This window comes from Diplotaxodon limnothrissa, linkage group LG7, assembly GCF_057381915.1.
Source record: "Diplotaxodon limnothrissa isolate DT_005_m linkage group LG7, D_limnothrissa_male_GT1.1, whole genome shotgun sequence".
Classification (NCBI taxonomy): Eukaryota; Metazoa; Chordata; class Actinopteri; order Cichliformes; family Cichlidae; genus Diplotaxodon; species Diplotaxodon limnothrissa.
The window spans coordinates 20,979,144-21,005,467 of NC_140602.1; the positions used below are offsets into that span (position 1 = coordinate 20,979,144).

Here is a 26,324-nt window from a genome sequence, read left to right on the forward strand (position 1 = left end):
TGTTTTTTGATTAATACCACCTTATATAGTCATACAATGAAATGCTGCTCAGGTACACTCAAAGGTATGTTTTAGTTTATAAGCAGTAAGACTCCAAGAAAAATTCAATGCTGGTATTTGATAGGAAGGGATTTTGAGAACAGTGATTATTTTATCTTTTTCTACTTTACGTTTGGTATGAACTTGTCAGTCCAGAGTACAGTTTCCCCATCTTTAAAACACAAACCAGAGAAAGAGGACAAACAGCTGAAACCTCAGCCTACGTAAAAAGCCATGTGAGACAAGCTTGACTAAACAGTGAAACAATAGGTGGCCAGACTAAAGCCTTCAAACAGATCAAGTTAAATGTCTTTGGGTAGATTAGAGGATAATAAATCTGAAATATAGATGCCATAACAACACGTGCAGTAACTAGATATGTATTCAATAGTCAGGGGCTTCCTTAGTTTAAAGCAATTTTCATGGCAGATGAGTTTTCAATGTTAATTCTAATAATTTGAATGTTACTTTGTGAGTATATTTTATCCGACCCTGTAAACATGATCAATAAATCTAACCACACAGCTTGTTGTAATAATTAGAGAAATAAGCTGTCAACTGGAGAGTTGGCATTTGAAGTCCCTTAACTGTGAGTATAAAAACAAGTCACGCGTAGAGCTGAGGTTTTCTAGCTGACCCTGTACTTTGGCTTTTCAGAGTTTCCAGCAGAAATGTTGGAGCCATGCAATGAGGTGGTCATACTGTGTGGCACAGATGGAATAACAGAACGAACACTGTCCAGTTCCCGCTACTTCAGCTGATGGTGATAGTGCAGCAAGGCGACAGTTTATAAGATGAGTTTACTTTCCAATGCCAACATAAAATGAAAACATGACTGTTAATGAATATGAATGTTGAATAAAAAGTTTTTGCTTGGGGTAATTGGTGAATATTGGCAGACCAAAAATAAGATTCACTATATTTAAAATAGCATTAATTATACGCCAGATTATTTTTTTTCTTACATTTTTATTCTACATTTCCGAGCTGTTTTTATGTCTGCAAAATGGTTCACAGGGACAATAAGCTAATGACACATTCCTTGATATTACCAAAAAACTCATATTGCCAGTACTTAGGTGGATCAGCTTGCTTACTGATGGATTTATTAATCACTTTCTTTGGTTTACTTTCAGGTGCAAAAATTAGCATGTAATACAAACAGAAACGCAGAGTAGCCAAAATAACATTATCTTTGTGGGTATACCCTACTGCCTCTTTATGCATTAGCATAACTTACTCTTTCCATTAAAAAGACGCATAAAAGGTCACGCGTCAGTCTTTAAACTGCTTTGATTCCACCTACTCTTTGATTTTACATCGTGGCAGCCAAACATTTGACAGCAACCTATTTACTGGTTAAGATGTGGACAAATCAATGTATCTGGGAAAAAATGTGACTTGTTAAGGGTAAACTAATAACAGTGTGGCTCATAGAAATGAAACAAGTTTATTTATGATATCTAAAAAAAAAACGTGATTAGTAGTTTCATTGTGTCTGCACATGATCCAGGTTTGAAATCCTGAGTGAATCATGCTATTCAGTTGGTTTCATATTCATCAAGGTTTAGCACCTAATATGTTCATTTTTTACTTGTGTGTACTAAACTATTCTACTACAGAATATCTAAGAAAAGACATGTTTGATTGTGAAACGGTTAAGAGATCAAGTAACACTTTCTGCAGACAAAGAAAAGTGGGGAGCAGACTAAGAACCCAAAACAAGCATTGAAGCAATGAGATACAAGTCTTCACTTCTGGCCAAACTGGCCACTTCTAAACTGATGTAGAGATTGATTCAGAAATTGGACTGAATTTGCAAGTAGAACTTAGAGGATATTAATGAGCACCAGTATCTGGACAGAGCAAAGTTAAGATCACTAGATAATAATTATTTAAGTTTTTCATTGATGAAAGGGAATGTGATTCAGTGTGTGGGAAAATCTGTTTAAGATCTTGGCAACCTTGACTAAGAACTGCGGAGAGTCGTGGCAGGCCGTGAGGAATGATGACCTGTTCTCATGCAATGGCACATTCCTGCCATAACTAAGCTGGAACAGGCCTGGGATAACTATAGCAGGCAGCTTGGAGTAACAGCTTAGTGGAATTTATGGGAACCTACCACCCACTCCTCTTTGACCAGCCCAGTCCATCTAAATGAATCAAAGTGTCACTGGGACTCAAAGGTTCAAAAGCCAATCTGACGTCATTTCAAGGTGAGGAAGAAAGATTTCACAACACGTGGCAAGTTTACTTGGAATGCCAATTAATGGACTGATTTATTAGCTGAGAGATTACTATGTTTTGTGCTTTATTACTGTATGAATTTAACTCCGGTAGACAATTTCAAGATCCCAATAACTACTAAAAAAAAAACAAAAAAAAAAACCCAAACCCCCAAAAAACAAGCAAAAAAAGACAATAATGAGTGACTCAAAAGAAAAAGAAAAAAAAGGTTTGGGATTTGGTTATCCCTTTGTTATCAGTTTTTACAGATTATTGATAATGATGACATAAACTCGACAATGAAATTGTTTGACAAAAAATTTGATCCCACTGTACAATGGACAATACTGTTATAATGTTTTAATATAAATGTGAAACAGCTTTTAACTTTGAGTATGTGATTTATTTCTTACTCAAATGTGCAAACAAATGGAGTTAAAACACTGTGTGGTAGAATTATATCTTCATTTTCAAGTTTACTTTACATTCTTAATATTGACCCTCAAAGACTTTCATACTCACTTAATAATAGATAAAGAAATGGAGTAGAGAGCTGACCCACAGATCATTTAATATTAATGTTTCAGACATCTGTGAATCCCTTTGTGAAATTCATTCGTGCTCGCTTTGTTCACTGATGGGAACTCCAACAGCTGCCTGCTTCCAAGGTCTACTTAGTGAGGTAGAGTGAGGGACTGAAAGAGAGGCAGGGAGGAGTGTGATGGGAATAAATGTTCTAGAGGCCTATTAATTTATTGATCTCTGTTGACCTCGACTCCAGTGACATGGTGGACTTAAAGGACAGAATAGCTTTAGCTCCTTCGCCTCTGCTTCCTCAATACATTTCCTGGAAGTTAGATCATTTGGTGGCTTAATGGATTTAAACCTTATGAAGGAAGACCTAATGGGAAAACTTGACATTGTTTACTTTGAAAGATGGTGGAAGGGCACTTTAGTGAATATTGTTGAGTGGTAAGTCCAGAGTAAAAAAAAGTGCAGAATACATTCTAATCCATTTATCAAGAAACCTCAGTGCGGAAATGCAACAATCAATAAGGTGAACAACTTGAGAGCTTCAGCCACTGGATCTATACATGTGTACTCCAAGCCAATGTAGATTTACTTTCAGAGAGCTCAGAAACTCCTCAGGGACTCAAAACGACACTTGGCCTCTGTTCACTACAGGATAATCGAACATTCAAAAGTGTTAGCATGAACCCAAATCTTTTTTTTTTTTCAGGTCAGCACTGATACCAGTCATGTCTTCAGATGGAGATACTGTATGCAATTTCATAAGCATTATGCAACAGACAGAGCTAAAATTAATCTCACATAGTTAATTGACTTTCCAACTAAAAACGGGATCTAACTTCTTTTAATTTGTAGCTGTCTTATTTATATATTTGCTTGATTTGGGTTTACAATTTGTTTCTTAAAGCTTTAATGTCTTCTTAATTAACTAATTTTTAACTGCTGCCAGGATAGGCATAAAAACAAAATACCTAACCTCTGCATAGCAGGTCTTGTTGTGGGAAAACTAAAGAATTTCAAAGATTACATCTATGGAGGGTTTGTATCGAGATGCCATTACAAAATCTGTATTTTAATTCACCTGTGTTCACAGCTTCTGAGACCATACTTTATACTTGTGTATACTTGTTTTCATTTCTTTAAACTTTTAAACTTTAAAAAGTTGAACATTTTTATATTTTTCATGCCCAGTTCCTACTACTAAGCACGCTTTATTAATTGGAAATTAACATTATCTCCAGCAGCTCTGCTAACGCTCAGAGAATAACGAATCTGTAGAACCCCAGATAAATCATGTTAGCGTGCAATTCCCAGTTAACTCCTCTGCTTTAGCTAGACTAGACTTTAGCTAGACTCTTTGGGGAACTAACAAAACTTCACAAGGAATATTATAGCTATAGCTTTTTTTAAATTGTACTTGTGGCACACACAAACCTCTTGGAGATGTGAAATTGAGGCAAGTAAGCCAGCAGGATGGAGTCAAAGTCAGATTGAGGGTGTTGCAGTTGATTTTTCACTAAATGTTGAAGTTCTGAATCTACAAGAGTATACCTTGTACCTGACTATTTTCAAAGGAATGTTTTTTTTTTTTTTTAATTTGTTGTATTACTTAACACTGTCCTATGAATTGTTCAAGCATAAAAAAGGCATTTATCTCAATAAATGAACCAGTGTTGTGTCTACACATAAGAGACAACTGAGTAAAGAACCAGTTGTCTCCTTAGGCGCCTTATTACTAGCAGCCTGTTGCAAAAAACACATTTACCCCCCCATCTTTAGTTGAATGCATTAAAAATATAAAAGATAAATTTGTTTGACAGAAATAGCACCGACAAGGTGATCCTTGTTGAGCTATTAGCCAAAAATGTTGAATTGTGTGGAGTGTGTCCTTAAAAATATGAACAAAAAGAAGTGAGAGGCCTAAAAAGCCATTTACAGCAGATGCAGACCTAACACAGACCTGAGAGATACATCTCATTCTATAGTGTATTTCCATGCATGTTTGCGCATCTTTCAATAAATCACTGCTTCTATTTTTCCCAGCAAAATGACCAAGTGGTGATTCAGACATGCATAAATGCATAATTCCTATCTCTACTATAAAGTTGCAATATCCAGCAGACTTATCTGTTGCTACATATTCATGGATAATCATTATCGTACACAACCCCCCATTTTCCTCAAAAACTACTAATGAAGTTCCCCACAGGAAGTCCAGTGTGTGTCCCTCATTTAGATACTTCAATCAGATTAATGGCCACATTATCAGCGAATCAGCGTTTAGAAGACAATTATGTAAAATCCAAGCCTCTCAACTTTCCCCTCCCTAAAGATTCTCTGATCCTCTGTAAGACTAGATGATTTGGGATCTACTGATGAGATCCTGAGTCGTGACTAGCCTAGACAGAGACAAAGGACTGTCAAGACATTTCAAAATGCACACTAATCTTCTACCAAAAAAAAAAAAAAAAAATCTAAATTCAAAACAAATGTAGAATTTTGCTAAGGCATCCATTAAGACCAGGCACTATGACATTTTAGATTCATTTACTATAACAGCTGAAGAAAAACTACCCTGATTTTCTAAAATCTGCCACCATTAAACAATGAAACACTCTGTTTAAAAAATAAAGGTGCAAAGAGAAAACTGAACTGCTGTTGCAGTTAACGGAAGAATTTATGTTTGTAAGACACACCAGACAATTTGTATCAAATCACAAAGCTCAGAAACAAAGGACATGGAAAAATATATATGGCTAATGTGGAAATCCAAAACAGAAATAACAAGTAAGAGCCTTATTATGACAACACAACAATAGTCCAAGTTGTCAAAGTAGAGATGGCAATAGGTACCAAAGAACAAAAACACAATGTCCAAAAATAGCTGCCAGAGCTTTGTTGATGATGTGAAGCTGCAATTTTGAAATACCAACACTCATGAAGTCATGAAGTCAGGAAGGATGAAATCACTTCCCAGAAAAAGGAAAATGAGCCAATGCTGAAAGGAATGGCTGTATATCAATTGAATAACTTGGACACAGCTTGAATTAAACGCCAAGGGAGACAATCTTTAACACATAGGTCAACTACTAATAAAAATTTTCCAAAACTTCTTGAACTTGAAAACTTCCTCACCGTCACACTCAAAATAACATTGATTTTCAGTGTAGCCCTGGGAATCGGTGGGAAAAAAAAGAAATATGCCCGGACATGTTCTTGACCTCTTCCCTTGGTCATGTGTACAATCACAGTGTGATGCATGCCGGGCCTCTCAGTAAGACTTGGGATGGGCGTGTTTCACTCAAATACAGCTGTGTTGTGGATAGACTTACACTAAGCTACACATAAACACACCCATACTCATAGGAGCCGAGTTACCAGGGTCAGAATGTTACACAGTTTGAAAAATTTGTGTTTTATGTGGCACTTCTGTGTCAGCATGAGAATACTGGCCACAGAAGAGAAGTTTTATGGTGGGGCCACACACACAAAGACACTATTAAACATCAGCCCAGGCACTGAGCGCAAAAACTGAAGCACACAATATGGCGTACCTGTTTGAGCACGTCTAACCCCACTTATAATGAACCACGTTTGCTCGAGATCAGGGATGTCAAACCCATTGGATATTGTGGGCTACACACGGTCTACTTTGATCTTAAGTGGGTCGGACCAGTGAAACTCCCCTTTCTGTCAGGGTAAGGAAGTTTAACTACACATTTAATCCGTGAGATATCCTAATATAAGCAAAAGAGTTACAGTTTCAACATTATGTCTCAGTTTTTGAACATGATAAAGAAATGCTGTTGTAGTAAATGAAAGAAATCTGTTAGCACGACTACAGAGAAAAGTCCTGGCATGCTTTTGCCCAGACTGTCCTTCAACTGTAAAACAGGTTTTGTTTTTATTTTCCCAAAGCCACCCGGTGGGCTGGATTGGTGTCTGTTTCAGGCCAATTCTGGCCCTGAGGCCTTATGTTTGACCCCCCTGCTCTAGATACAGTGTTGAGTCAGAGCTATCAGAAAGATTATTACATCAATACAACTCTCTCCAGGTGGGCTGGAGATGCTAATTCTAAGTCAATAAGGAATTCTTACCAGACTTGGTGATATTTAAGCTCTACTCTTGCTACTTTGATCTGCTACAATTTATTTGTACAGCCCAACATAATGCATGTATAAATGGTATTTACTTGCCAGGATCAGCAATATTTTCCAACCCCCCAAAATGGACACTTCAGTAGAAGAGTACAGAGTGTCCAAGAAAAAAGACTAAAACAAACTGAAAACGCAGTTCCAATATAATCAATAATGGAGTCCAGCAGATGACAGTAAGTAAAAAAAAAAACAACAACTTAAGACTTAGCTTACCTGCCCAGCTATGTGGCTCCGCGTGGGCTGAAGTATTCTGAGGCTGACAAAAGCAGTGGTGTTTCAGAAAAAGGCAAAGGTCGTCTGGAAGCAATTTTCCTGCACAAAGGAAAAGCAAGAGAAAAGAAGACAGGTGTCAGCTTAATGTCATCATCACGCAGCCCAGTAAGCTCCTTTGACAAGTCAGATCCTGTATATAGGCTCGTGAAATTGATTTCTGTTTCAAAATGACAAAAAACTAAGGGGAAAAAAAACACAAGTTGAGAACAAAAACTTTATTTTGATAAAGTCTGAGTTCCACTAGAAAGAAACGACAATTGTGCAGTTTGAAAAGTTTGGAAATCAAGAGTTCACAGATAATTTTTTCTCTTCAAGAGACCGGTACGGCGCTGAGCGACGGCACGGTTAATAATGCTGGGGGAGGGAACGCGGAGCGCGAGCTGCTTCATCATCTTAACTACAGATAAAACTAACCTAAAAAATCTCTTAAGAGGAGGCAGGACTCTCGCCGCTATCCTGCTTTTTCACTAAAAGCACCAACACACAGTCTAAGGCAAGAAATAAAGAAGTGCTCTACTCAACAAGGGCAAATATAATTAATAACAGCAATAGTAGGAGCAATCAGACATAGTAATAAAATATCTTCTTTGTGCTTTGTGGTCAGTGCCTGTCCACAAAGCACCAAGCTTGGAATGAGGCTGGCAAAACACCGCTCCCTCTTGGTGTGTCATAATCTCCATACGCATTCATATCAACCAGTCACAAACCTCAGCTCGCATTAATTATGCCAACAGACTAAGCCAATCCAAACCCCTTCTCCACAACACATCACATCCTGATTTCTCTTTAAAAGCCATGACTCAACAGAAATTAGACATGAACCACTCCCCTGCCCTAAAGTCATCCCTGTAGGCATGGCATTCTGGATTTGCCCACTTATAATGTAGTCTGCTCAGGCAAGAAACCAAGCTATATAAGGAATTGTTAGGGCAGACCTCTGCTAGTGGCTCTAAACTGTTAGAGTTGGGGGCTGGGGAGTCTACACTGAAAGGTTTTTTTTTTGTTTGTTTTGTTTTAAGAGGGTCAACTTGCTAAACATGACTAGGCCCTTAATGTATAATCCAACACTAATATTGGCAGAGGGTGGGGGAGGTCGGCAGGTGTGAGTACTGGGAATGTGTCAATATTGGGGAGTACCCACAAGTATTTGGTGAACATTTATACTAGGAATTAAGCCACTTTTTTTTAATAGTCATTACTCTTTGCAGTATTTTTAAATTGTAAGGTATGAGAGGGACAATGAAGGAGAAACTGAGTCTGAGATGCCACAAGTCTCAATAAGCGTGACAAGTTGCATAAGAAGTCAGGGGGAAGTGCTCCACATATGAATTTAAAAGGGTCAGTTCTCCCCGGGTTTATGCTCGAACACTTCTTTCCTCTGGCTCTAATCGGCAGGGCACTACAGTGTTTCTACAAGGCAGACAGACACAAGGAGCTGCACAACTCTTTATGGCAGTTAAGCAATGGTAATGAGGCAAGATACAGAGCTGAGCACACTAGGCTACTGCCACTGCAAAGTGTTTTATTGCATCCCAACAGCACTACTGCACCCACTGCTTGTTCTGTGCCTATATTGTAATGGCTCTGCAAACTTTGATGAATTACTAGCGGCTGATTGCGCTATGGACATCTTTCATGTATAACGTTTGGGAAATCGTTACTCTAAGATCAAAACTGAAAGGCTGAATCGACCTGCTGTGTCGAGAGTAGGATTTGTAACAGGTTCTGACATGACAACTCGCATGTTCAGCAGCCCGTTTGATCAAAAGAAATCTCTATGGGAACGAAACATGCCAAACTCAACAGAACCCGAATCAAGGGCTTAGCGTGTTACTACCCCCCATATCACACATGACATTATGGTCTCTGAACAGAAATGCAAAGTTTTAAAGACACATGCATGATAGCTTACAGCAATCCTGTGAACAGGATCACTGCAAAAGTATTTGATTTACAGAGACACGGAGTGTAAAGCTATGAGGGCTGCCATGATGCTAAAATACCGATACGCAGGAAAATACTAAAAAAACATTTTCAGTACCACGGGGACGATTTTGATCCCACCCTGCAACAACAGAAGTAATGATGAAGTCACATCTCGAAAAAGTCGACTTGCTAATTTTCAATGAATTTGCCTATTTTTCCCAAGTTTGGCTCGTCCCCACTCTTAGGTTTACTGCTAGAAGAATAAACAAGGCTGAAGGGAGTAGGGTTTGGTTTTTTGTAGTATAAGAGGAAACCCCAGTGCTTATTCCTAAACCGCAAGGTGACAGAATTCACAGAATGTACTCACATTTAGAAAAAAGACAACTTTCATTGTGTAAATTGTGGTGGGAAACTTGAGAAACTTCAAAAGGATTTTATCATCATGAGGCTCCTCTGCTCTGCTCAGCTCGCTGTTTCTGTGAGAAACTCATGCATCCCAAGGTCTGTTATACATAAAAACCCTGCCTTCTTTATCTGTGTTTAACAGGTATTAATTACCCTTCACTTTATGCTGAACAAAGAACCTTGTGTGCATTGTCACCCCTCACAAAACACCTATCCCGGGAAACAGGGTGGACTCAAATATCATACAAATAAAACACCAAAGGACATGTTAAAGCCTTGATTTCAGTTTTAAGGAGTTTAACATTCAAAATAAGGTTCTGTTGTCTTCATGGGATGTGCAGATGTTTGTCCCTTTCTTGCATGTGTTTCCATTAGCTGTATGTCCAGGGTAAATAGGCGAGGAAGTCACAGGACGGGCAGCTGACTGCTATGGTCCACAGAGCATATCTTCAGGCCAAGACCCTGTTCATAAGATAACAACTTTACCATGACCCTCAGAGGAAATATTTGAGCAAAAAGAGGCTCAAATCCAGTCACTGGATAGTGCTAAATGCATTCACCAGGAATAAAAAAACAAAAACAAAACCCCCCCACTCCAACCTCATTCAGCATCAGCCAGCCACTCCGTCTCTCTGGTAAATGGATTATGTCATGACTCAAGCATCTTGTAACCTAAGCAGACTGTGACAAGTGACTGAGTAGATGTAATATGTGTGAAAGAATAACCATGCAATGCTAAACAATGAGCTGGAATGGAGTGCTACCAAGTAGTACATTAACCATGATGTCATTAATGGGCATCTTAGAGCCAGGGCAGAAAAAGCACCAGATCCGATCCAAGAGTCAGGGCCTTGCATTGTATTTAGATGGCATCGGTCACTATATTTAAATGCGATTCTGCAGGAGGACAGAAAGGGAGCCTGACGTCTTCCATGCTGCTTAATAAAATCCTGTTATCACAGGCCTAATGTGAGATGTTTCAATTGTCTTGCTTTCGTAGTATTTATACATTTTTCTCGATCTATGTTCCTTCTAAACTCCCCGGCTTTCTTTTCCCTTTCTCTAAATACAGTGGGCCCACTGTTCAACTCCCAGGGTGGGAAGCTGGCTCTACATCTGACACATCCAAGGACAAAAGGGAAACTCCAGATTGCCGTGGTGAGGGCAGCCACCCGTGGCAGTGCTCAGCAGGATTCCAGTTGTTTATGGTTGGCACTAATTACAGATTGGGAGACTCACCATGCTCTAGAAACTTCAGTTGGCACAAAGAAAGGAGAAAACGCGCTTTGACAAGAAAAAACACAGGGTAACCATTAAGACTGTCTCCCCTTGCAGCAAGCCAGATAAAACATGGAGTGATGTAAACTCATTAGGATGGCTGAAAGGCATCACTCAGGATCGAATTGAAACTCCAAGGCAAACGTTCCCTTCTGCATGAACGCAATGTTTTTACATTATTGCTACCGTTATGTAAAGAGCATGCACGTGTGAAGTTGAATTCAGACTATAAGGTGTTGCTAATCAGAGCCTGACTGATACTGTGTCAGACGACTTTTGTTATGTGTAGTTATGACTCAATAAAAACATAATATGACAACGCAGTTTAAAAATAATCTTGTTTTGTTGTCAACTTTCTCCCATATCTGCTTTTTAGATTCTCATTTATGGATGCAGATACCAAATAGCCAACTGTGGTTGATATATCAGCCACGCTGATACATACATGAGATTAAGTATCTCATCCAATAGGAGATGAATTCCTCCTTTTTTCAAAGACACCTGTCTTTAAAGAGCTCTCCAAAGGTGTCTTCATCTTTCTCACTAAATATGGTTTTCTGCCCAAAATTCACCAGCGACAATTTGTCTCCTGCACCAACACTTTAACAGCATACAGCATCTTGTTAACTGTGCGAACATATTTTCTTTTCCTTTCAAAGACTTGACTTACAAGCTAATAGCCCATTAGGCCCCAAAAGGTGAGCAAGTTTAAAAATAGCATAAAGTTCAGACATAATGATTTAAAGGTACAGCTTATATTAAGTCAGAATAAAAACTTCAAAGAAAGAAATACAATTGTTGAACATAGCTGTTTGTTTGAGCTGACAAGAAAGGTATCGGGAGTCAGAGAAGGAAATTAGCAAATCAAACGGAGCGCTGAGTAAAATCCAGCAGACAGTCCCTTTGAAATGTACACTGCAGAGGAATGCTTTATCCAAACAGAGTAGCTCACTGCTTTGCAATTAAACACTCAAGTATGTTACACTCCCCTAAGCTTAGTGCTAGTTAGTTTCCCTTGTTTCAAATGAAACTAACAGCTTTTAAATTAAAAAAAAGAAAATGTAAACATAAAACAATCTTAAAAAAAATTTGAAAGTCTTCTTTGTTCTATCCAAATCTTTGATCACATCTATGATGAGCCCTGGAAGGTGAAACATTTGCTTTTAAGTGTTTTCATCCATTCATTTGGATTCTGGAAATTTGTTTGTTGAGCTCTTAATCAAGAAAATTAGTCTGATTTCCAACTAAGCTGGATACTATATGGAAGATGAAGCTTAGTTTTTCATGCACAGACTTAACTTGAGTGAGCTGGCTGGAAATATCTATTGTCAAAGTACACTTGGTAACTAACTTTAGCACTTTTTGAATAAAGTAGTATGAATAAATATGAATGAGTTGGTATGACTGTGTCAGTAAAATAATTCTTGATTTCTAAATGTATTGAAGTCATGTTTATTTTAAATGAGATTTGAATAAAGATTTTGATTTATATCTACTATTAATAACATTATTGCCTAATAACAACTTGTGTCCCACATCATTACTCATCGCAAATGAAACAAACTTTCTCTTATCTCTGATCTCCTATGCTATCATCAGCAGAGACTCTGTCACATGTTGGTGCAGGTGCTCTACTCTTGTATTTGGAGAGAAAAAGATGTGCTGGCAAAAAAAAGAGAAATTTGCAAGCCAGATACGCATGTATGCTCTATTTTTACATCTTTACATCTTATTTCCTCTTCAGCGAAGCGAAGAAAACAAACACTCAACATTTCTAATGAAACTCCTCCTTAATATGCCAAAGAAAACCCGAGGGAGGAACGAACCCTTATGTCTGAGCATCATATTTTTACTTTGATCTCACAATATGCCATCCCAGGACTGAATCCAGACATAAAAAATTAACTGCATAATGGAGCTTGTGCTGCTGTATCCTGTTTGCCAGCCACGTGCTCATTGGCCAGTTTGTGCACAACCTCTGTTCCTGTCAGTCAACAGTCCTCTGGATCATAGCACTCCCAGCTCCTCCTCCTCCTTCTTCTGTTCCTGGCCCAAATCTAGTGGCTGAATGCCAAAACCTGGGCTGGACACCGACCTGCTATCATGATCACCATGAAATTTCACAGGCAACGAGTTAGTTCAAACACAAAATCTGCAAACTTGTTTCTCTCATCCACCACTTATTCTTTCCCAACATTCTCAGACAGACACGTCACACTCGTCTCATCCCCTGCAGACATTTTGCCAGGGGTCCCCAATGAGCTGCTAGCCTGATATAGCTGTGGTATGGGCTGGGGTGTGGGCCAGAGTCTGAAGGAATGGGAGTGTTTGTTTTCTTCCCATTCAATCTTCATGCGATCAAGATCATGTCGCGCACCATGATCTTCATCAAGCCCTTGCACCACCAGGAAGGAGTTACAGAGATATGACATGCACTGTTATTGCTAATGAGATCACAGTGTGGATAGGCTGTGTGTGTGCGTGTGTGTGTGTACTCAGTGTGACAGAGAATGAAGCGGGGGGGCTTCGATGAGTTAAAAATGTAATTTGAGATGTTCCCTCGCTCTGCTGGGCAACTTAAAAAAGGGGTGAGTCTGCAAATTTAATTTGAGCAGCACCAACAGGATTATTTGTGGGAAAGAGTCTTGCTATGTCAGGCAAGGTCAGGCAGGAGATGTTTGTTTACAAGTGGGGAGGTGGTGAATGCTGGGAGGCTTTTTTGTGAATGTTGTGTAACGTCGACGAAATGCCAGGTGACAGAATAAGGTACGATTGCTCTTCTCACTGTAAAGTGCACAGCTTTTGAAATGCTCTTCTGTTCAGTCCAAATGTAGATTTAACTCACAGGACTAAGGAAGGACAAAAGATGAATCATTTATGGGCCAAAGCCAACTTTTACTACCGAGCTTGACCTTAATTTGAAAATTTCTACTTCTCAGACCTGTGAGCGAGCGGTCACTCGCCACTTTACGAGGTTTACAGAGTCAAAAACAGTACCATCCACTGCAAAGGTCCTGCTATAAATCCAATGCTGCTTCAACTCTATGATGATGATTCTTCTCGATGTGGTTTGTGGTGCTTATTTCACATTTACTGCACTGCGGTATAATACATGCAGGATGTTAGGGTTGTGCTGATGGACGATGATGCCGTTGATTGATGATGGTCAATGTGCGCAGTAACAGCTCGCCAGTCAAGGCGATGTTTAGCTCATCTCCACACTGATGCATTAAACAGACATTATCATTATTATGACAATCATAATAAATTGTGCCTTCCTTTTATCTCGCTTCTGAACTTGCGCACCCACACACCCCTAAATATATCTGTGCTGCATCAGAAGTTCACATCGCAGACTTCAGGACACTTTGAAATTAATGTTTTGTGTAGAGCGGCTATACTGATTGATGGACAACATTAAATGACAGAAAACAGAAGGATATTTTTGACTGATGCGACTGTGCTCCTTGATCACATCTCCTTATTTTTGCCCCCATCCACTGTGAAAAACTCCAAGAACAGCAGAAGAGAGACAAGTAAGTAATCTTACACATTTAACAACGTGTCCACTTGTGTTCACGAATTACAATAAAGGTAATTAATTCAAGGCTGTATGTCTTTCATTTGTTTTTCCTCCTGCCCACAGAATCATTTATGCCACTATAAGTGCAAACATCAATGCCAACAAGCTATATGATCACTACATGTAAAAACAGCAGCGGGATGCCAAATAATGAAAATCTTTTTTTTTTTAATCTTTTATCAAAACCACTGAACAGATCGTTTTTATTGTTTTGGTTATGTGGTTTCATGTTGTTGTTATTTTATTTCTGTTTTATGATGTAACTAAAGTGCTTTATATTTCATATACTCCTAATAAGGCGGCTGTGTCTGTTTATCCACCTTCACTCTACGATTTCATGTGATAGCAAATGTGATTTTCATGTTACTGAAATCTCACCAATACTGTAATATTGGCCATATTAACTGCCCAGCTATAAATTTTACTACACCGTCCACACCCAAATGGGTCTCTATTTTTGCCAGTAATTTATGTGCCAACTCTACACTATTCACTTTATGATGTGAAAATTGGGTTCGCTGACATTAAGTCTCCTTGATGGTCTATGCTGAACAAAATAGTAATAAAACAGTGATTAGATTGTAGAAACGCGACACTGCCAGCATACATTTCAGTCACCCGCTACAGTTCAAGACAGCACTTAACACAATGTTCCCAAAGCCCAAATCAGCTAAAGCCGAAGCAACTGAAGACAAATATTGAAGTCAGTCGGGTTCATTAGTGAATTAGAACAAGATTAGAAACAGCCCATCTGACTGTAAGAGCAAAAGATAAAAAACAGACAATTTCTACATTTCACATTTAAATGGGAACAATTGAGTCATGATGACCTAGTTAAGCATTTAGAACGCTGAAAGAAGGTTTAATGCATTTGCAATGTTAGAAAAAGAAACCATTACATAGCGTGGATTTGTAAAGAACCACGCTCATAGCCCCAGTTCGTCTCATCTGTCATTTATGAGACTAAATAATAGGAAGCACCTTAAAGCAACTATGAAACTCAGCAAAACCCTGCATCAAAAAGCATCGTTTATAAGACTTTTCTTTCTACAGGCAAAGCTGTATCACTGACAGCCTTTTTGATATCCAACAAAACCAACTGCAGTTCACCCTGAAAAGTTAACTTTCAGGTTCACTGCTATGGTAAACAAGTCCAAGAGCCTCGAGTTATGTCTGAGAGATCTTAGCACGACGTGGAGCAAGTTATTTTGAGATGCAAGGTGAGTCCACAAGAGTTACTGAGGTTAAAGGCTGGCCAAAAGTGCTCTCAACACATTCCAGCAGGCCAGAATTGTTTTGGCATCGCTGCAGCTACAACCCCTCACCGAGGCTTTGTCCTAACTCAAACAAATACTTGTGCAGATACATCACCGCAGATTGATGCCCGAAGAGGAGATTATCCTGCCATATATGGAGTTCAATACAGCTCATGTAACACTTCCTTTAAATCTACACAACTTGGAGCTATTCTCCAAAATTCAACATGAAAAAAAAAACATTTAAAAAAAGGAAAACTACAGACATGGAGACAGAGAGAGCATTTTCCCCCTCCTCTTAGACAGGTTTTGTCAGAGGGCTTTCTGTTTCCCTGTTCGGTAACGCTGGTCCAGTGTAAAACTCTGTCAGAGCAAATCCCCTAAAGCAGTCACTAGGCCAGCCTGATGCCAACACTGTCCTAGATCAAAAGCCGGCGCTGAGAAACACTGGTGATGCAGGGGATATTGTTCACCTGCTCCAGAGATGTATGATGACTGTGCCGAGAATGTGTGCAGGTGTACAGCACGCACATGAGCAGGGCGACCTCAGATGTATGAGCACGTCTGTATAGTTAGGAACGTCAGGTTTACATTTAAAACATCTTTACTTCAGTTATTGGCATTACCCCTTATTACCCTTCCTATTATAGGTAGGTGACAGAAAGAGGAAAATGATATATTTGCAGTAGGGCTGGGCCATATTATACCGTTCACGGTAATACCGGTATAATGTTAGGCAACGATAGGAAAATGAAATATCGCGATAGAATGGGAGTAAAACGCGCATGCGCAGTGCCTTTGTTTTCATACGCACATGGCCGATTGTTGAGTGAAACAGATGAACCAGAATTGGTTTGTAAAAATGGTGCAACTTCCGTGATGTGGAACTGGTTTGGTGTTTGTCCGTCAGATACACAACAAAGCACTTTTTTTTGCAGAACATGCAAGCGGCCGTTGTTATTGTCATATTTGTCGGACTAAGATGCTCTTAAATCTGGGAGTAATCTGGGTCCTAAACTCCGTATGCTTCAGGTCAAACAACACTGCAGCATCACTGAGAGTTAAAAACTGTCTAAATTCTTTCATCTTTAATAAAACGATCAGCATTGCTGCTTTACCAGGTGTAACTATAAAGTTTAACTTCCAGGCATCCATGAAAACAAAAGTTATTACATTTAACGGAGTTAGAAGTTAGCAGGAAGCTAGCGGAAGTTAGCTCGCTAGTTTCGCTAGTTACCTAAGCATGATATAGCATGTTCTGACTGAGAGATTTCTGAAAAAAAATCAAACGTACAGCTCTGCTATCACTTCCAACATAAATGAAGGCAGGAAACTAAACAGCAGTGACGTTTGTAGGGTTACTGAAGTTGGGCTAGCTGGTATATAATGATGTGCTACGTGATCGCTAGCGACACAGCTATGTTAGCATAACATAAACAGTGAAGCTGGAGGACAAACACTAACACTTTTCCACTTATAAAAGTTAACGTGAAGGTTCTTCATGGTTAGAGACAAATGCAATCGCATGGCAGGATGCTGTAAACGGACCAAACTTCAGTCAGGAGAACAACTGAGATAATCCATCCACAATACGAGGTTAGTCATTAATATACTGCAACAACATGGGAATAGAGCAGCTGCCAGAAAATTCAACATTAATGAATCAATGGTACAAAAGTGGAGGAAGCAAGAAGAATGAGTTTAATAAAGTTTGATTTATCTGACTGCTTTGTTTCGCTTAATGTGCCTTATAATCCCGTGCACCTTATGGTCCGAAAAATACGTACTGCACACTGCAGTTTAATGTTGCAAAGCACCTCTTTTTGACTTCAGTGGATATTATACATGGTTATGCTCAGGATATGTCAGCCCATTTCTACTGGAAATGCCTTTTGGTTAAACTTTCAGCAAGGAATTTGCATTTGCACTGTTACATTTTTATAAAGCTTTAATGTACATTAAAACCAGCTTCTTGTTTAAGTGAAAATAAATGGAAGGTTGTCTTTTTGCGCTAGTAATGTTGTGGAGTTGTATTTTGTCTCGCATCAATTATATCGTCAGTTATATCGTTATCGCAAATTTTCAAATATATATCGTGATAAATATTTTTGGCCATATCGCCCTGCTCTAATTTGCAGTAACACCAGCAATCTTCTATCTTATAGATCACATTCAAACAAGCCAAATGCCAGACTGCATTTTTGATTTATTGGCACAATAAATATGTGACACAAAGAGATTCAAGGAACTCTAGCGAGGTGAAGAAAAAAAGCCCTTAGTCTATTAGTCTGTGTCGGAAAAAAAAAAAAAAAAAAAAAAAAAAGTCCTAATCAAGATCTTCGATCAATGATCAAAGAGTACCTGAATATGGCAGAGTGTCTTTCCTTCATCCTGCCACCCCTAATCTTGAATGTCAGTTAAGTGCAACCTGTAGCTCAGTGAGCAAAGAAGAGGAATGATTCGACATCATGAGAACTGGAGGGAGAATAAATTTACATTTCCGGATTTAATCGTCACACAGAGAACCTGAACTGAATTGTGAGATTGCCAAAGCCAGCGCTATAATTCATCTCAGATTTAATCACCAGAAATGCAGAACTGTGGGACCGAGCCTGGAGGCACTCAGCTTCTAAATGAAATTGGAAACCAGATTCGCCCTGATTTTGATCTCCCTCTACATATTGTTAGCTTTTATTTGGCCGTCTTCCGTCCCAGCCTTAGGCAGCAATTTGTGTTAGTTCTCACAGTGAGGGAGGCATAAGGAGCTAAGACAGCAAAGAAGTTTAAAGAATACTTTATTGAGCTTCCTGGTTTGTTTCTCAGCATTTCCTTTATTATTACACTTTAAACAAAAAGTGCATGTGACAGCAAGCACATTTCTCTGACTTAATATAGCCCAGTTAGTATATAACACAAAGATGAACGTGGTCAACCAGTCACCAGTATCAAGACATGGTTGCTGGTCCATATAATCCCATAATCACTGCAGAAATACGTGGTAATTCCAAAGGGTTCCCAAACTTCTTGCCAATGTAAATGGCACTACCCTCCAGCCTAGCGCTATCTGACACACAGGAGTGAATTTAAAATCAAAACGGGTATAGCTTTCAGCCTCCATACTGCTCAATTATCATCCATCCACTTTCCACTAACCACCAAAAGCAATAGCTAATGTAATATTTGACATGACGCACATCAATCAGCTGTTAACTAGACATTAATGAGGCCCTGCATTAGTTTTTACAAGCAGTCGAACCGGTGAAAGGTCTGGAAGACGTCAATAATAAAAGGGGCTTTACGTCACCACTAGCCCTGGTTTTATGGACCCAACAAGACAATGATGATGATGATGATGATGATGACAGGAATAGTCTATCTCACACTCACTAGTGAGATCAAAAGGAGAATATCTGACACCATTAAATCACTGGTGGAGCAGCTTTAGCCCAATAAGCCAGTTTGGGATGTACTAAAAAGCCAAACATTTGCTGCTCTGTGAAGAGGAGACACACTTTTGAATGACACACTTTAGCGAAAGGGCAAAGTTTGACACGGGGCGAGCAGCAGCATTATGTTTTAGGCCAAAGTTATATGGGTCATAACTTAATATAATAGGAAAGTCTACAGTAAACTCTTTGTCTGATTGCTCCTGTCTCATGTTACTCGTCTAATGGATGAATTAAAAAATGCAAGTAATGTGCGTCTGTAAAACAAGCAAACATCGATGTTGGTGAAATCTATTTTATATGCACCACCGCTTTATAATAACACAAGCTCGGCTGATAGCTCGTTAGACTTACATTCTCAAGGTCAGCACTTGAGCTAACAGCTTATCAACAAAGCCACAGCCTTGAATTTCCCAGATAATCACAAATGTTTGCAAAGTCAACATTCTTCTAAAGGTTAAACTAAACATTTCAACAGTGAGTGAATGGGACCTCAAAATAGAAAACAAAGCCAGTGCAGTAAAGATTAGCAACATTAACATTGCGAATTACCGTTTGAATAATAAATCCTGGAGCAGATTTTGCTAGGTATTTGGATTGAGGCCCAACACAGAAACAAATCTTATTAGCTTTTTTAAGGCTTTGTCCCACTGCTTTAATGCACGTTTGAGCACATAAATAACACATGTATGAGGACACCAACTTTCACACAGACCCACACAAATTGGCTGTGGGTGAGACTTGAATGTCCCATTTCTAAATGATCCAACACCCAGGCAGAAGTAGAAGCCTTGTGGCTGACATACGATCCAAATGCTGCTGTGATCTTAATTATCCACAGTGTTCCCAGCACTGACTCAAAAAGTGGTGACACTTGAGCCAACTGGAATGATGACATGTCAGGTCACAGAAATCAGAGAAAAAAACTGAAAAATGTCAGTTGTATTTCCAGCTACTAACACTGAATTACTGAATACATGAAATATCTCTGATTTCATGAATGACAAAAAAAAATAACAATAGTCAACAATAACAATAGTTCTGCCGTTCATCCAGTAAATTCATTTGAACTTCTTCTGACATTTTCCTACCTGGATGACTTGGATGACATTACACTGACTTTTGGTAAGCGCAGTGTTATTGCCTGATAGCTGCAAAATGTACTCAGAAGAAGTCGCGACCTGGAGCTGCCAGCATGAATTACACCGAGACCAGACTTCCCAAACAAAACACAATCGGGCTCCAGCTTTGCCTCGATCATAGACAGAGCTGAAGATTTGGAGATGGCTTCTAGCCCACACTGCACTTTATCAGGATCCAATGACCTTCTAAAATCAGGAGTGTTTTTGCTGTGAAACATCAACATGGCCAAATGCCTCACAATGTAACAAGGTGAACAAGGACTGTGGCATTTAATAAATAAAAAAATAAAAAAAGAGGTACGTGTGAATTTTAAACAAGTTTGCTACTTATACTGAAATAATACATTTTGACCAAAAAAAAAAACAAAGATATAAAACTACATTGTTTCTGTCAACTGGCTAAACTTCAGTCCATGCAATCCTGGTAGCAACATGTACTTTCAACTAGTTTTCTTGATTGTGTCCACAACAAACACTACACATGCCCGGTCACAGGAAGCGTGACTGCTTCATGGCTCCATTACTCGACTGTTGCCAGGCTAACTTCACCACAGCTGCCTGTAATGTGTGTTGGACTTCTAAGTTAGCAGCATAGAGAAGAATTACATTAGTTGTTTCAAGTTTGCGTTTTGTTCTTTTCCAGGAATTAGATGAACTACACACATTGTATACTAAAATGTTACCAGTATGAAATCCTGAGAATGTCACTGATTCTCATTCTGATACTGATGTTTTTCCCATAAATTCTGTGTGCTTCAAATCACAAGCTAAGTACAGCCAGGCCTTTACTTGTGAATGCATGGACAACTGAGTGTGGAATATTGAAATAAATGTTAACGACAGTGGTGGGGGTTTCCAGATCCATTGTGTGAGGCTCAACTTTGGTCACAGAGGTACTGTGGGGGCATCCATGTGCCATCCATGTGACCGCAGAGCACAGTCACTGCAAAGCACATGTGGATCTTGTAAGCAGGCTCAGAAATAGTATAACAACTACTCCTTCATGGTGTGCCTGTCTACAAGAAAGTACTAAGCAAAATTACTTATGAGAAAAAAAATATTTACATCCTTATGGTAATCTGTATAAAGATAATCAATGCAGGAAAATAGTCCCAATCACTGATAGACTGTATCATTATTAATACTGATACATGAGTAAATCTTTCACCATTGTAGCTATATTTGCGCTGGACTGCACTAACTGCTCATCATCAATCCAAAGTAACTGTAGTGGCACTGAAGTACAAAATGGCAATAAAGTAAATATTCACATGAACGACAAGGAGTTTAAAGTACTTAAGTCAAAAGCCTACTGCCCCCAATCTCAACGTATATCAGGAATGCAAAGATGAACCTGATAGAGAGTGAAAGACATAAAATATAAACCTCACTTTGACGTAAAATCCAGGTTAAAAGCTGCAGTAATAAGATCTGAATCTGGTACCACTGCTACTTTTATACAACAGGAATGCCTTTGAGCAGCTGTATGTGTGTACATCTCATAACCCCTGGGTCACACCTGTTACCTTGCTAAACCTTTGTCCCAGAGCAAGCTCAGGGGTCAAGGATCAAAGGTCATGGTGTCACATGACACATCCTTGACAGATTTGTTTCGGTCCAGTCATACTTATACCTTCTACCATCTGAGAAATGACCTTTTTTTAGGTTGCTGAATTTTCTGCAAAGCAAACACCTTCATAATAACACCAATTATCAGCATTATTTCTTGTAAACTGAAACAAAAACAAACACAGGTTCTAATGAAATGACAGACTAAGGGTGTGAGAATAACTTTCAATTCATGACGGGTTTTCTGCAGTTAAGCAAGGATGATGCATACTGCAAATCTCTAACACTGACTTAACCATGCAGTCCCACGTAACGCACTTCAATAACCTCCAAACAGCAGCACTAAAAGATCAAGTTGCCAGAAAATACTTGAGCTCAATTAAGTCCTACCCACACCGGAGGAAAACGACTTTGTATTGCATAAATGTGCCTCCGTGTCAATTCTGGCTGATAAATGCCTAAAAGCTGCAGCAGAGTGGGATGCACTAACAAAATCGTACAGAACCTCGAGGTAGACAGAGGCAGAAAGAAATGAGCGATCAGCAGGAAGAATAAGAAAGCTGTGGGACTGTAAGCAAGTTATTTTCTTACTGCTCAGACATCTAAATTTTGTGCACACAGCTAATTGAGTTTAAAAATTCCAATCCTAAACCCATATGCTCCAACTGGACACAACATGGGCACTCCCATATTGATTTGCTGTTCGACTTTGTGTTTTCACTTAAATATGAAAAACCTCATTACGGTATAGGTAATATTGCAATTATGCAGCAGTGTATCTCAGGACGTGCTATGAAGTAACACCAGAGTAATGTAGCACCTGTGTAAGTAACAAGTAATGTGTAATAAACTGACTTTTTTCGAATAATATCCAACATTAGGCACCAGGCACTGACATCAATAAAGCTTCATCAATATAGCGACCTCGTCATGAGACTCAGATTAATCCATAACATATTTTACTTTAATGTGTTCAGCGCTGTCACGCTGCTCTGTACCAGAGTAAGGATGTTTAAACACAAAGCTCATTAGCTCAAACTACAGTAATTTATGGAGAGCGAAATCCTGTTTGTATGTTTTCAATTTCATAAAACATTCAAAAAACAACACTGTAAACTTCCTATCCAGAGGGATAATATTACTGACCCCGTGAAATGAACAATCAGGCAGCACATACAGTGTGTGAATGTGTGCGTGAATGGGTGGATGACTGGATATGTAAAGTGCTTTGGGGTCCTTAGGGACTAGTAAAGCGCTATATAAATACAGGCCATTTACCATTTACATAATCTACTGATGAAGATTCTTCAGCCATTCTGAGTCTAGGGCTGCCACGATTTGTCGACTAGTCACGATTACGTCGACTATCAAAATCGTCGACGACTGATTTAATAGTCGACGTGTCGTTTGAAGCTTTGTAAGATCGCAAAAGACGCAGGAATAATAGCAGGATTTAAGAGTGTAATAACGGACTGAAACAGAAGATGGCAGCACAGCATGTACAAGGATGCCAGCTGCCGTTAAACCCCGAAGAAGAAGAAGCAGCTGTGTCCCAGAATTCATAGCGCGGCCCAGCTTAGTTTCCAACAATGGCGGTAGCGAGTTAGTTTTAATATTACTCTTATTATTCTTTCTGGGTCACAAAATAAACGTTTAACATATTTTCAGGCGAGAATGTAGCTGTGTAAACCTCAAATATCTGCTCAGTTTATCAGGACACCACATATTTTCAAAAGCGCTCCGACGTTTTCGGAGACGTCTGTTACCCACTAGCTCGATAGCTAGCCGGGGGCTAGGTCACTAGCGCCGTGAGAACACCGGACTCCCGGCAAATTGTTTTCAAACCCACCGCCGTCTTTCGCGACTCAGGTTAAATATATATGAGTCACTTAGATAAATTAAAAATGTTATTGTTTGGCTTTTTTTTAGTATTTTATTTGTTCCTGAGTAAATCGGTTTGGCTGAGATTAAAGTTATAGTTTTTACACAGCTGAATAAACGTCAAGCAGACAGCTGATTATCAGAAGTGTGAGATGCTGGAGAATATACTCCGGTGTCCTGTTATATTTTAGATAGCAAGGAGTTTATTAAACTTTACCGAAACAATCTGCAAATTTCATTAAAATTGAATAAACTATCATCTTGTCTTTATTTTTAGTTAGCACCTTAAAAGCTTAAAGCTGTAAGCTAATGATAGTTATATAAGAGCAGATGCTGCTGGTGCAATAAGCTGTAGTTTTATGTCCAGTGGATGATGATCTGATTAGTCGACTAATCGCATAAATAATCGGTGACTAGTCGACTATCAAAATAATCGTTTGTGGCAGCCCTATCTGAGTCATATTCTTGGTTACACCTGACTAAAGTTTGCACTGTTAAGTTTTCATACAACAACTTTTTTTTTGGAAATCCACAGGCTGTTTTATTTATTGAGAAAAAAAACTGTACCAGGATCCACTTTTTAAAAAAAAAACCCCAAACAAATAGTATTTGACAAACAAATAGGAATGACGCCCAGTTCAGGCAAAACTCTGGGTCACTGAACTAACCAGCTAACAAAGACAACTTTCATTCCAGTTCACAACACAAAAAGATTCTGAGACATGTCTCCGAGCCAACGCATCATCCAAGGCATTTACAAAAAGGAGCCCAGTGTAACGTAAAAGGTCATTTAGATCCCATTTATATCATTTACAGTTTGGTAGCATAGATCAGCACCACACCTGACAATCTGTGATGGGCAAACAGCAAGGTCAAAGGCAAAAAAAAAAAAAAAAAAGAAGAAAGAAAATGCTATTATATCTTGCTCCAATCACCTCAGCATATAGCCCTACTGCCAGACTGCACCTCCATCAGTCAAACAGCGAATCATAAAACCTCTTGCAGCTCTGTCAACCAGAGAAAACACTATCTTCTTGTTGCTCACCACAAAGAATGTCAGGTATGTTTGCAACTCTGAGATACTGCAAACAATCCAACAATTTTTGTGTTCGCACACTTCAGGACGGGGGATAAGCATCCACAGGGCACTTATCAGAAGGGAAATCTGAGATCGGCAACTTGGCCTCCCTCTCGTCTGCCTCCACCGGGTGAGGTAACAATCCCAGATGCCCACCTTTGTTGACATTGTAATCAAAACAAAAGAAAGGAGCAAGCAAAAACAAGGACCGACAACCTCAATCCCACATGAACGCACAAAGCAGAGCTCGTTTATCAAGAGCTCAGCGTCCGCTTCTGTCAACTTTTGCTGGCAGTGACTCGTAACACTGAAACAGAAGAAAGTTTTACTTTTACAATCAGCGATAAAAAAAAATCAAAACAAAAACACCAGACCAATTAATACTTAATTAGACCAAAGTAAAGGGTATTTTAAGAAATCTGGCAATTCTTGTTTTTCCTCCTCTTTAAAAGTAACGCAGAATCCATGACGATCTTCAAAAACAACGGGACAGACAGTTGACTACAGATAACACGCCTGGCTCGACAGATGGAAGGCAAAAGTATCACTTTTTTTAAAAAAGGGTGCTCGAGCTCAGTTTTTAGGTAGCAATTTAAGGAAGGTTTTCACAACACTAGTGGTGAATTCTGTATTATATTTAAAGCTGTAGATCATAATTTCAGCCTTGTGATTAGGCCATATTAAAGAAACAAAACAGAAAAAAACAAGCTGACACAACAAACAGATGCATTTGAAAAGCAGTCCCAGTGAAATGCAGGACAACAGCATCTATTTTGCAACACAGGTCCCACTGTTGGGTTTGATTTAAATGACTAGTTGAGTGGGATACAGGAGGATCGGATTCTCTTTTCTTTCTTTTGTTTTTGTTTTTTTGGTAAGATGATCATGTGATCATGAAGCCCAGTGTTAACAATCAGTTGAATCTCTGAGTGGGAAGAATGACACACAAACTGGTGAACCAACACCTGTTTATCAGTATTGCAAGGAGGACTCTAGCAACCCACTCACTCCAAACAACCAGGAGGTGATCTTTAAATACATGCAGTTTATGCATTAAAACAGTACAATCTATAGGGGCACTACATGCATGTGACAGAAAGTTGATTTCTTTTTTTAGTTTTGTTGCATATAATCTGCACATAAATGCACGAGTGTTCGGCGGGGAGGAAAGTAACAGTGCTGAGAATAGCGAAACATCCTCTTTCCACTGTGTTTGTTATCCCCATTCAGGGTGGTGACTTCTCTCTCTCTTTCTCCCTCGCTCTCTCTCACACGCACACACACGATCCCATCTCCCACTCCCCACTAAAAGACCCCTGGTGTTCCCTGGACCCCTGTTTGGTCAGCAGTTTAAAGTTAAGCTCTGCCTATCCTGTTCTGCAAACACGGCCAAGCTGTGTTTTGGGGATGGGCTCAATTCCACACCAGGTGTACGCAAAACCACACACGAGTGGCATCTTTTTGTTTGTGCGTTTGTTCTTAAACAAACTGATCTGTAGCCCTCCACTTCAGCCTTCACTCACTCAACTTATGA

The 26,324-nt window shown here is 39.2% G+C and overlaps 1 protein-coding gene across 1 annotated transcript in view; it reads right to left on the reverse strand.

The window, feature by feature from the left end:
- The window catches only part of peak1 (pseudopodium-enriched atypical kinase 1), a 121,851-nt gene that overhangs the window by 95,017 nt on the left and 510 nt on the right, over positions 1–26,324 (reverse strand). The window contains exon 2 of the mRNA XM_085359425.1: positions 7,167–7,265. The gene's annotated coding sequence lies outside the window, so the exon portion shown is untranslated. The remainder of the gene's footprint in view (positions 1–7,166; positions 7,266–26,324) is intronic.